Source organism: Palaemon carinicauda, chromosome 25, assembly GCF_036898095.1.
Source record: "Palaemon carinicauda isolate YSFRI2023 chromosome 25, ASM3689809v2, whole genome shotgun sequence".
Taxonomy (NCBI): Eukaryota; Metazoa; Arthropoda; class Malacostraca; order Decapoda; family Palaemonidae; genus Palaemon; species Palaemon carinicauda.
Window position 1 is genome coordinate 100,630,679 of NC_090749.1, and position 12,938 is coordinate 100,643,616.

Here is a 12,938-nt window from a genome sequence, read left to right on the forward strand (position 1 = left end):
TCTAACAAAATGTATGAATCATCATATATCTGAGATAAATGCATTTCCATATGGAGTTTTTGTGTACGATTATTGCTTATTTTTGGTAAATTTGGAACCAATTTTAGCCAATAATCTGATAGATTTTAATCCAAATTATAAAATATATATGGATAATCATATATCTGAGATAAATACGTTTCCACATAGTGTTATTGAGTAAGATTATTGCTTTTTTGGGGGGAAAATTTAAGGGCAAATTTTGAAAATTCCATAGACCTGGATTCTCAATTCTCGCCCCAGAAGTAAAAGAAGAAGTTTTGTAAACAAGACATTTCGTCAGACCCCGTCTAAGAAGTTTATCATGTATATCTTCATTTAACTTCGTTCTGTAAGTATGTCAAGGTTTAATTAATAATGTTTAAGCTTTATTTAATGTTATAGGTGTCATTATATAAATTAAAATCATTAAATTTTAGTTATATTTTGAGATATTAACCGATATTGAAACACGATTTCTCGTACGGTATCAGAGGCCTCTCGTACAATACGTTTAAATCGAACTGAGGCCTTTTTTTAATTAAATATAGATATTTATGAGTCGTAAATATATATTATACATATTTTACGAATCAATTACCTGTATATATACAGTATAATTTGATTTAATAGCCACAGTTAGGTAAAGGCTAAGAATAGAAGACTAGCGTAGGCTACCCTAAGCTAGTTGGGTGTGAAGATAGCTATTGAAAATGAATATTAACTAGTAATTAAGCTGTACGTTAGTGTTTATATCTAGCTTTTTTTGGAAATAGCATGAAATTCCGGTCAAGTAAATTTTACGTTTGGTATAACAATACTTTTTACGATGTACAGAGATTCCGGGAACCACTTTTAGAAAGTATGTGCATCCTAGATTAGGTTAGGTCAGTGGGATACAGAAGGACAATACCTAAACAAGCAAAGATGTGTATTAAGCTGCGTTAGAAAGCGAGATTTCAATAGACAGAAGGTCCAAAACTTGAACTTGGAGCCTTTGTATATCAGCGCTAAGTTTCTCACGCGTTCATTGAAAATGGACATCAACTAACCTTAACTTTCCCCCCTAACCTAACCTACAAGCCGTGTCCTTACCTAATTACCTGATGGGGGCGCTTACGCCCCCTGCGACCCCCCTTACACTGCCGTATCCTAAGTTGGGCATATTAATACATACAGGTGGCCGCTATCATACATACACCCCTTGAACTTAATTGCTTTCAAGAAACTTTTTAAGTCGATTTATGATACATTTTGGCCTAGGGGTGTATGTACGATAGCGGCCACCTGTATGTATTATTATGTCTTAGAATATTGCAGTGGCAGGGAGTCATTAGGCACCCCCCCCCCATTAGGTAAATAGGTTTCATATGAAATAGATATCGGGTTAATACAATTTTTTTTTTTTGTTGTATTAAAGGATATAATATTGTTTTATTACAGTACTGTATTTCTCTATCTTATCTTTGTATACTTGTGTATCTGCATCGATGGAAATTTATGGTAAAATTATAGAATAATACAATTACCGTTATGGAGGAAACAAGATTATCAAATGATGTATTTTATGGTGAATTTACTGTTTTTAATAAAACTGGTGGAAGCCCATAGTTTTTCCTACACAATTACCAAACATCGTTCTTTGAAGGGAGAATGAACTTGGCAATTAAAAACGTACAAATAGGTGTCGGCAGTAGACGGTTGACACTTGCTAGTGGTGGGAAAGCCCCGCCCCTTCTGCCAGTTGCAATCCAATTGAGGTTACAGTTTGCTAAAGGGGAGACAACCTTTCGGAGTAACTACCTGCTGGGGGTTTATACTTCATTAAAAGGTTTAATTGCCGTATTCCATCTTCTTTGTTATCTTTCTCCTATGAGTAATGAACTCAGGTTTGTATAATTAGGAAAATACAAATTTTTAAATTTTTCATTTTTAATCTTGGTTAGACAAATCAATTTAAAACCTCGTAAAAATACTATTGAGTTCTAGCCATCCAGTGTGAGGATTTGTAGAGAACGCCTTTTAATGCCACTGGAGGTATCGATGTCGTGCAGATACCGAGGGGAATGCGTCTGAAATTGAACTGCTCATACAAAAAAGCTAAAGTATTGTAAAATGAAAATCAATTTAGTTTAAAGAATCTTTACTCTGAAGATAACCCTTTTACCCCCAAAGGACGTACTGGTACGTTTCACAAAACTCATCCCTTTACCCCCATGGACGTACCGGTACGTCCTTGCAAAAAAATGCTATAAAATTTTTTTTTTCATATTTTTGATAATATTTTGAGAAAATTCAGGCATTTTTCCAAGAGAATGAGACCAACCTGACCTCTCTATGACAAAAATTAATCCTGTTAGAGCAATTTAAATAAAATGTGCTGGGAAAAAAACAACCCCCTGGGGGTTAAGGGTTTGAAATTTCCAAATAGCCTGGGGGTAAAAGGGTTAATATGCATTATGCTTATATGTTACAGTAGTCGGGTACATGATTAGATACATTATTGTATTTTATACATTAGATGTTATTGATTACTGTACTGTATTATGTGCTGATATTCTCCATGACAATTTCAGGAGCTTTTGCCATGACATCGAAAATGTACGACGCCATACGCCAGGCTCTGGAGACGTCGCGCTTCGTCGCCACTGGTCAGACTGGAGGCGGGTGCATCAACAAGGGGGAAGTGTATGAGGCGGATCACAGAAAGGTTTATCTGAAGAGAAGCTCCAAGGAAAAGGTACAGCATTTGAAGTACGTTAACTCCTTCATATAAAATCTTCTAGTACTGTACGTGGAAAAGGTATTTCATCCTTATGTCTTTTCAAACGGTATTTTGATAAATTATATGTGATTCAAATGAACGAGTTATGTTACAGTTCTCTTCAATAACATGTCCCTTCTCTACCTTGCTTTCTGAGCCATTATATAAGTTATTCACTGCTTAATTCCATTTGAACCACTTTATTGACTTATCCAATTTCCTAATCACCTCAATTTTTGGAATATATATGTCGTCCATATTATTTTCAGTTGTGCTTCACCCCACTTCCCCTTGTCTGCATTTTTCCCCCACACATGACCATTATCTTTTGATTTGTTATAAGTCAAGAGCTTGAATCAGACATATGACAAAAGAAGGAAAGAAGAATTAGACTGGAAAGAGTTTGGGGTGGGGGGACAACAAATGGAAAGACTCATTAGATCCTTGTGAAATATGTTGAAATGAAGATCTAGGCTTAAATTGCCTAGAATTCAAGGGAGCTGTGAAAAAAATCTGTATGTCTGACTCCACGTAGAGGTTACTACTCAATGGTTTAGTACAGAAAAGTACACTATAGATATAGGGCAAATTGTGTTTGCTGCGTATTTACAGTTTTCGTACCATCAGGGTCTTCCTATACAAATACAGTATTTTTTTTCTTTCTTTTTAACAGTGTGATGAAGAAATATCTCCTTTAAAGTCTTCCCAGACTTCTATTTGTCAGTACGAAGGTTATATAGTTTAGTTCCCCATTTTCAAAGTGAAACTTTTGATGGGCAGCAGATAAGTTCAGGGCCCTGAAGTCGGTCAGCATGGGTTGATGGAAAAGCAGCAGTTACGAAACTTATGAGCAGTTCATTTAAGATCAGGTTAGGGATGACAGTAGGGCTATTATTGAGGCAGTTCTCATCATGTTCCTTGGTAGTGCTATTTTTATAGCTTAGAAAGGACTAAAGAGGCTTGTTTTATATATAATTTCTCCCTCATCTGTAATTCCTCTGGTTTTTAATGTTCAAGAATATTGGGCAAAAGATGAAGACTAGTTTATATTAATAGGCGTAGTATTATTACCAGCTAAGTTACAACCCTAGTTGGAAAAAGCAGGATGCTGTAATCCCAAGGACTCCATTAGGGAAGAATAGCTCTGTCAGGAAACAGAATAGTGTTTAAGAATGCACCCTTAAGCAAGAGAACTCTAACCCAGGACAGTGGAAGACCATGGCACAGAGACTATGGCGCTATCCAAGACTGGAGAACAATGGTTTGATTTTGGAGTGTCCTTTTCCTAGAAGAGCTGCTTACCATAGCTAGGGAGTCTCTTCTACCCTTACCAATAGGAAAGTAGCCACTGAACGATTGCAGTGCAGTAGTTAACCCCTTGAGAGAATAGCTGGAAAGAGACATCTATAGAAAGGTGGAAAAATCTCATAGAAAAAGAAAGGGGTTACTTGAAATACATGGGGTTTATGGTTTTGATCGATGCGATAAGAAATTTATAGTTAAATGGATAAATAGTAGCATACAGTACAGAAAAGGAATGATGATAATGTTTTTCTGGGCTCGACCTGTGTTGCTCCTTTCTGGGCTCCGAGCTGTGCCGCCCAGTGAAATGCTCCTTTAGCACCATTTCTAAGGTATATAACTGCTATATATTACCAGAGAAAAAATTGCATAGGAATACCAGGTTGAACCCAGCTCGCTCACCTATATAAGGTGTCGATATAATACTGGGGCGTGATAATTCACAACCAGAGGTCTCGCACCATTTAGATATCTCCTCTTCAAAATCCCCGCCACAGCGAGGTGCCAATCAACACTCGACCTGTGTTGCTCCGTGAAATGCTCCTTATAGCACCATTTCTAAGGTATAAATACTGCTAAATATACCAGAGAAAAAAGTTGCAGGGAGAGCCAGGAATATACCCAGCTCACTCACTCTAAAAGAGTGTCGGTATAGTAACTGGGGCGTGTTAGAACCACGACCAGAGGTCCCTTACCAATTAGTCCTCTCATTCCTCAAAATCCCCCGATACTACGAGGTGCCGTTCTACATCCGACCACTGCCTTCTACTACGACTACCGTCCCCCCCCCACCCCTACTACTACCCACGTTTCTTCCCTCATTCCTTTTCTAGCGCCAGTGAGATTCGGACGTGTTGCTTTCATAGACTTTGTGTTTCGGTGTTTTTGAAGATGTCAGTCGTTTTGGAGATCCCTGCTCCCAAGTTGAGTATTATAATTGTCTGTTTCGATAATTCTAGGTAGCGACACACGTTAACTTTATAGTTTTGTTTGTTTTTAGTCTCAGCTGCTCTGCATGATGCTTTCCCTTACGGGTATATTGGCGGCCATTGAATAATAATACTGTATGCCATATTAACATTTTCTGTGAATTAGTAAATCTCGGATGACAAAAAGAAATTATCATCATCGTCGCAACTCCTAACTTGACTTACTGTAATTTTCGAGTATCATTTGTTACTGCAATAATTACTCCAAACTTAACCTGTTGTTTATCCTACCTGATGAACTTCGCCCACTTACTAGCTATATGTAGCAACCCTGACAAACAAATAGTCCGAAGAATAGAAAAATTGGACCTAAAATTAAATTCTGCCGAAGCCGCCATTATTTTCAATTCCACCTGCCTGAAGGAGGGTCTCCTACCAAGATATCATTATTATTATTATTATTACTACTTACGGAGCTACAACCCTAGTTGGAAAAGCAAGATGCTCCAAGCCCAAGGGCTCCAACAGGGGAAATACCCAGTGAGGAAAGGAAAATGAAATATTTGAAGAAGAGTAACAGCATTAAAATAAATATTTCCTTTTAAAAACTTTTAACAAAACAAGAGGAAGAGAAATAAGATAGAATAGTGAGCTTGAGTGTACCCCCAAGCAAGAGAACTCTAACCCAAGACGATTTTTATACATGTATATAATTTCTTTTAATTGAACCAGTACAGTACTGCTTTATCGATGCTTATGGTTGAATGATGCAACTCAGATGTTGGTAAATAGAATTTCTTGCAGGTGAATGGCCTTCAAAATTTTGCGAAGGTTATGCAGTCACTCCTCTCTGTTGTTTGTATGTAAGCAACTTTTACAGAAAAACTGTCATACTGATTTTGGCCAAACTTGGTGGTCAAGTTTGGTTTGACCCAAGGATGAATCTGTAACATTTGGAGCCTTTGTAGGGTGACGGCCAGATCCCGTAGAAAACGGGAATATTCTGAACTGTGGCCGTCGTTCTAAAAGCGATTTTGGCGGGAGAAACTAACTTAAAAAACCCACCTAACCTATGCTAAAAGCCGTGTCCTTACCCAGGGGGGCTTCGGCCCCCCTTACACAACAGTTTCCTTACCTACGAGTACGACGGGAGAAGCTAACTTAAAAAACCCACCTAACCTATGCTAAAAGCCGTGTCCTTACCCAGGGGGGCTGCGCCCCCTGGACCCCCCCTTACACAACATATTTAAGATCCATAGACCATTTCCAAATGTTTTTATTCGATACAAGATAACAGTCGGAGCGATAATAAGCAAATTAGGGCACTTGGCCGTAGCGCTACAAACTACCCTAACATTTTAGATAAAGTACATCTAAGTACAAGTATGCAGCCGTACTTTAAAAATAATTGCAATGCTAAGTAGATCGCAAATGTTGTGTTAGTTTTATTTGTGAACAACATTATGGAAAAACTACTGAACAATTTCAACGAAACATGGTGGACATAGTCTGGCCTATTCTTTACAGATTCTCCTCTGTCCTCATACACCTGACAACACTGAGATTACCAAACAATTCTTCTCCACTCAAGGGGTTAACAACTGCACTGTAATTGTTCAGTGGCTACTTTCCTCTTGGTAAGGGTAGAAGAGACTCTTTAGCTATGGTAAGCAGCTCTTCTAGGAGAAGGACACTCCAAAATCAAACCATTGATCTCTAGTTTTGGTTTGTGCCATAGCCTCTGTACCAGGGTCTTCCACTGTCTTGGGTTAGAGTTCCCTTGCTTGAGGGTACACTCGGGCTAACTATTCTGTCTAACTTCTCTTCCTCTTGTTTTGTTAAAGTTTTTATAGTTTTTGTGGGAAATATTTATTTCAATGTTGTTCCTGTTCTTAAGATATTTTATTTTTCCTTGTTTCCTTTCCTCACTGGGCTATTTTCCCTGTTGGGGCCCCTGGGCTTATAGCATCCTGCTTTTCCAACTAGGGTTGTAGCTTAGTATTTGATAATAATAATAATAATGTGGGGTGTGACCCAAGGACAAAGCCATTAGATTTTGAAGAAAATACGTTGAAGTATAAGTAAGCATCGGAGTTATGAATGAAGTATGAATGCTTTGTGTGGCAAAGCCATGCTCTCGACTGAGTGCCATTCTAGTTATTTATGTTGATAGAGATATGTCGTCAGTAATTGCCTCCTACGACAGGCAAATGTTCAATTATGTATCATTACATAAACAGTGACATATCACCGTGGATATGATGCACAAGTAAATCCGTCCCTTATGGTGCTTTGTGCAAGGCATACTTTGAGCCGTTGTGCAAAACATACGAAATGGTTAATGAGCAAGAAAGGTTTTGCATTGGGAGCTGTCAGTCCATTGCTATTTTAACCCTTTTACCCCCCAGGCTATTTGGAACTTTCCAACCCTTAACCCCCTGCCTTTATTTTTTGTTCAAGCACATTTTGCAGTATATTTTTTTTTAAATTGCTCTAACAGCCTTAATTTTCATCATAGAGAAGTCAGGTTGGTCTCATTCCCTTGGAAAATGCCTGAAGTTTCTCAAAAAATTATCAAAAGTATGCAAAAAGAAATGTAAATAGCAGTTTTTTGCAAGTACGTACCGGTATGTCCATGGGGGTAAAGGAATGAGTTTTGTGAAACATACCAGTACGTCCTTTGGTGGTTAAAGGGTTAACATTTATCATCTATTGAATATGTATGTACTGTATAGCTTTTCTTATAGATACCAGTCATTAGATATTATCCTAGGGATAATTTGAATGCTGGATTTTGGATACTAACACCTTCAATTTATATTTATGATTAGAAAAATTATGGTTTTTATTACCAGCAGTCATTTTATTTATCATTTGTAGATGTCACAGGAAGTTAGATTTCAATTTATATGATTAAATAAATGATGGTTTTATTACCAGCAGTTTGTAATTTTATCTTGTTTTTAGATATCACAGTTAAAACATCAAATTCTCCTCAGGCGAGGGCGATGTTCGACGGAGAGTTCAAAAGTCTGAAGGCCACGAAAGCAACGGGGACAGTGAGGGTCCCCACTCCGCGCATAGTCGTAGACGACCCCACGGGCGGAGCCGTGCCGTGCTTGGAATACCGGGACATGGCGCAGTTTGAATCGGCACACGGGAATGCTCGGGAAGCAGCTGGCAGAGTGAGTGCTTCTTGCGTTTGAAACTTAAAGATGTAATGTTCTAATCCTTGATTGAAAGTATAAATAATGTAGATGTTTCTAAACTTAATGCTATTTAACTTTTATAATATATTTACTTCTCTGGTTTTAATTGAATATTCTTCTAATCTTTATAGTAAACGATATCGGCGTCAATGACCCTCGATGTCAAGATGCCAGAGAACTTCGAATGAATCAATCAATCTCAGCTTTTAAAACGTTTGGAATACAAACACAAATCCAACTGAAATTATAATTGTTCCAACACGGAGTACTTACCTCGAACTACTTTCTTAGGAGTATCTGGGATTCTCCTCCCAACCGACCAGAATTTTATGTAGTTCCCCTATCTCCGTTTTCTATAGTGGGTACCTCTGTAGCGGATGAATACGCGCCCTGAGGCGACCCGGGTCAGTGAGCGCGCGTGGCCAGGTCTCGGTCACCAGTAAGTTTATGATAGATATGGTATCAAAGTCCCGTAAGACACTCGGGGAAGGATGGGCGGGCCATAACCCGAAAGTAGTTCGAGGTAAGTACTGTTAGGAAAAATACAAATTACTTAACCCTTTTATCCCCAGGCTCTTTGGAAATTTCCAACCCTTAACCCCCAAGGGGTTATTTTTTTCCCAGCACATTTTGCAGTATTTTTTTTTTTTAAATTGCTCTAACAGCCTTAATTTTTGTCATAGAGAGGTCGGGTTGGTCTCATTCTCTTGGAAAATGCCTGAATTTTTTCAAAAAATTATCAAAAATATGAAAAAAAAAATTTCATAGCATTTTTTTGCAAGGACATACCGGTACGTCCATGGGGGTAAAGGGATGGGTTTTGTGAAACGTACCAGTACGTCCTTTGGGGGTAAAAGGGTTAAAATGTGTGATTTGTTCCAACACGGAGTACTTACCTCGAACTACTTTCTTAGGAGACTTATACTTTAGGAGGCGGGGGTGGTCTTACGGGCCGAGAGACCGGCTGGATAATAAGATCGAACCTAGAGAGGAGACTAGGTTCTCCTGACCCAAAACGGAATATGAGACTTGGAGAAAACTACGCAAAAAACTATTTAGTGTCTAAGTAACCTCTATAAGGATCTCTGGACATGGGTACTTCCATCTGAGCGTTTCCCTGATGGCAGGCGTAAGGACAAAATTTAACAAAAGTCGACTTGTAAACATCTTCTTTGAACCTATTAAGTTTGTTAGTTGAGGAATTCGGTACGCAATATCAGTTACGATTTGCTCCTTTTAAGTTTGTTAGAACTTTTTTATCGCTTTTTTAAGATACTGTATATTGAATATGTTGGTGTGATTGACCGCGATGTATTTATCGGACTTTCGAATTTTTATTATTATTATTATTACTAGCCAAGCTACAACCCTAGTTGGAAAAGAAAGATTATTATTATTATTATTACTAGCCAAGCTACAACCCTAGTTGGAAAAGAAAGATTATTATTATTATTATTACTAGCCAAGCTACAACCCTAGTTGGAAAAGCAAGATTATTATTATTATTATTACTAGCCAAGCTACAACCCTAGTTGGAAAAGCAAGATGCTATAAGCCCAAGGGCTCCAATACGGAAAAATAGCCCAGTGAGGTAAGGAAATAAGGAAATAAATTAACAATAAATCATTCTAAAAACAGTAACAACGTCAAAACAGATATGTCCTATATAAACTATTAATAATGTCAAAAACAGATATGTTTTATATAAAATATAAAAAGACTCATGTCAGCTTGGTCAAGATAAAAACATTTGCTCTAACTTTGAACTTTTGAAGTTCTACTGCGGTTTGAAATGCTTTCGGATTTTCCATGATGTTGGCATCCACAAAAACATGTCAATTATCTGTCTGTTGTTGAATGTTTTAGTTATTTTTCAGTTTTAAATACCTGCATTGACTAATGTGTTTACGAGCGGGCCTTCAGGTTGAAATCTAATGATAGAATTATTTTGAATTTAGAGTTGCATCAACAGAGAATTCCACAAACAATGCCTTATCTGTGTGGTGGTAATCATGAGCAGACATCAGCCAGGAAGGTAGAACATCGTAGAGCAAAGTGACCAGGTGGTGTTGGATGCTAAATAGTCAAGAACTTATTATTTGTTTATCTAAGGACATTGAAAGGACATTTGAAAGGTTTAAAAGTCGTTCATGAATGGCAGGGGCAAGGGACGAGACTATGTCCTAGAGCCTGACCATCTACTGTACACATATGATCAACACTTGATCCCTTCTCCATCAAGATATGATACATCTCTGCCTGTCCATATTCATTTCTTGTTTACTTGAGTAATAAGTTGTTAGTTGAATTATGTGAATTGTAAATCAATTTCTTCTGAGTCCTTGTCAGTGACCGCTCCCGCCTGCCTGCCGAAGCAGAGCGATCGTCGTGGCGAGTAGAAGCCGAGGCCAAAACAGTTGAGCGGGCGCAAGACTCCTAGTCGAAGACCTTCAGACTCTCGCCGGGGGTTTGGTCTAGGCAGGATGTCTGCTCCCTTCGAGTGCCCAACCGTAAGGCCTCTGGCTATCTTGCCTTGCACGGGAAACCCGTGAGCCCCAAGGAAGGTTGCTCTGAAAGAGAAAAAGACATTTTATGAAGCTTTAAACCGGTTAAAATGGTTGACGGGTGAGAAAGACTACGTCTTTACCGAGCCAAAATGAAAAGGGAGAGTCAGTCGCTAGTGCTAGTGAGAGCAGGGTGGCTAACTGACCCCACTATCCCCTCCCCCCACGCTAACTAGCGGTGGGTGGTTACACCTCGAAAAAGCTTTAACCCTTTTACCCGCAAAGGACGTACTGGTAGGTTTCATAAAACACATCCCTTTACCCCCATGGACGTACCGGTACATCCTTGCAAAAAACTGTTATTTACAATTTATTTTGCATATTTTTTAAAAAAAATTTGAGAAACTTCAGGCATTTTCCAAGAGAATGAGACCAACCTGACCTCTCTAAGACAAAAATTAAGGCTGTTACAGCAATTTAAAAAATATATACAGTACTGCAAAATGTGCTTGAAAAAAAAAAATAACCCCTGGGGGTTAAGGGTTGGAAAGTTCCAAATAGCCTGGGGGTAAAAGGGTTAACAGCTATATTCAGCTCCGCGGAAATAAAAACACCCACACGTAAAGAGCTCCAGGATTTTATCGCTAGGAAAATTACAATTCACAAATTTGTTACTTTTCCTAACTAGACAAACCTAAGTCCTTTAGATTATACTTCTCTCCTCAGCCACTCCTCTCAGTTCTGAGCCGAGAGGTCTTAAGTGAAGAAACTCCCACAGGTGAGGGGGCAGAGCACCACGGTCTGCTCCCACTTGTCGCTTAACTGCCCGTTAAAAGATGCAACGGCCATCCTACCTAAACGACTTGTGTTTGTATAATCAGACATTATCCTAGGGATGATTTGATTCCTGGATTTTGATTACTTACACCTTCAATTTATGATTAGAAAAATGATGGTTTTTATTGCCAGCAGTTAGTAATTTTATTTATCATTTGTAGATGTCCCATTAAGTTAAATTTCAATTTATATGATTAAATAAGTGATGGTTTTATTACCAGCAGTTTGTAATTTTATCTTGTTTCAGACATCACAGTTAAAACATCAAATTCTCGTCAGGCGAGGGCGATGTTCGACGGAGAGTTCAAAAGTCCGAAGGCCATGAAAGCAACGGGGACAGTGAGGGTCCCCACTCCGCGCATAGTCGTAGACGACCCCACGGGCGGAGCCGTGCCGTGCGTGGAATACCAGGACATGGCGAAGTTTGAATCAGCACACAGGAATGCTTGGGAAGCAGCTGGCAGAGTGAGTGCTTCTTGCGTTTGAAACTTGAAGATGTTGCAATGTTCTAATTCTTGATTGAAAGTATAAATCATGTCGAAGGGTCTCAGCTTAATGCTATTTAACTTTTATAACATTTGCTTTTCTGGTTTTAAATAAATATTCTTTTAATCTTTATTTATAGTAAACGATATCGGCGTCAATGACCCTCGATGTCAAGATGCCAGAGAACTTCAAATCAATCAATCAATCTCAGCTTTTAAAACATTTGGAGATACAAAACACAAATCCAACTGAAATTATAAATCTTTGATATTGTTTCAAAATTTCATAATGAAATACTGTATAAACCCTTTTACCCCCAGGCTATTTGGAACTTCTCAACCCTTAACCCTCAGGGGTTATTTTTTTTCAAGCACATTTTGCAGTATATATATATTTTTTTTAAATTGCTCTAACAGCCTTAATTTTTGTCATAGAGAGGTCAAGTTGGTCTCATTCTCTTGGAAAATGCCTGAAGTTTCTCTAAATATTATCAAAAATATAAAAAAAAAAATATAGATAGCAGTTTTTTGCAACGAAGTACCAGTACGTCCATGGGGGTAAAGGGATGAGTTTTGTGAAACGTACCAGTACGTCCTTTTTGGGGTAAAAGGGTTAACACAAGATCATGTAATCTAATGCAGTAAGCAAGATGACATTTTTTAATATGAAACAGGGTTGTTTGTTGACCTTTGCAGCTGAAAATCGTAGGCATGTGTGTTAGGTTAGCCCCAACCTAGGACAAAATTTAACAAATTTCGACTAAAACATCTTCTTTGAACCTATTAAGTTCGTTAGTTGAAGATTGATTGAGTGATTTAAAGTTTTCAGGCATCCTGACATCTACGGTCATTGACGCCGATTGTTAGTTGAGGACTTTTGAACGCAATAT

The 12,938-nt window shown here is 38.3% G+C and overlaps 1 long non-coding RNA gene across 1 annotated transcript; it reads left to right on the forward strand.

Moving 5' to 3' along the window:
* Positions 1-245: 245 nt before the first annotated feature.
* Positions 246-12,051, forward strand: LOC137618736 (uncharacterized). Its single transcript, XR_011039831.1, has 4 exons — positions 246-370; positions 2,595-2,758; positions 8,013-8,198; positions 11,811-12,051. It is a non-coding gene; the product is annotated as an uncharacterized lncRNA (long non-coding RNA).
* The last annotated feature ends 887 nt before the right edge of the window (positions 12,052-12,938 follow it).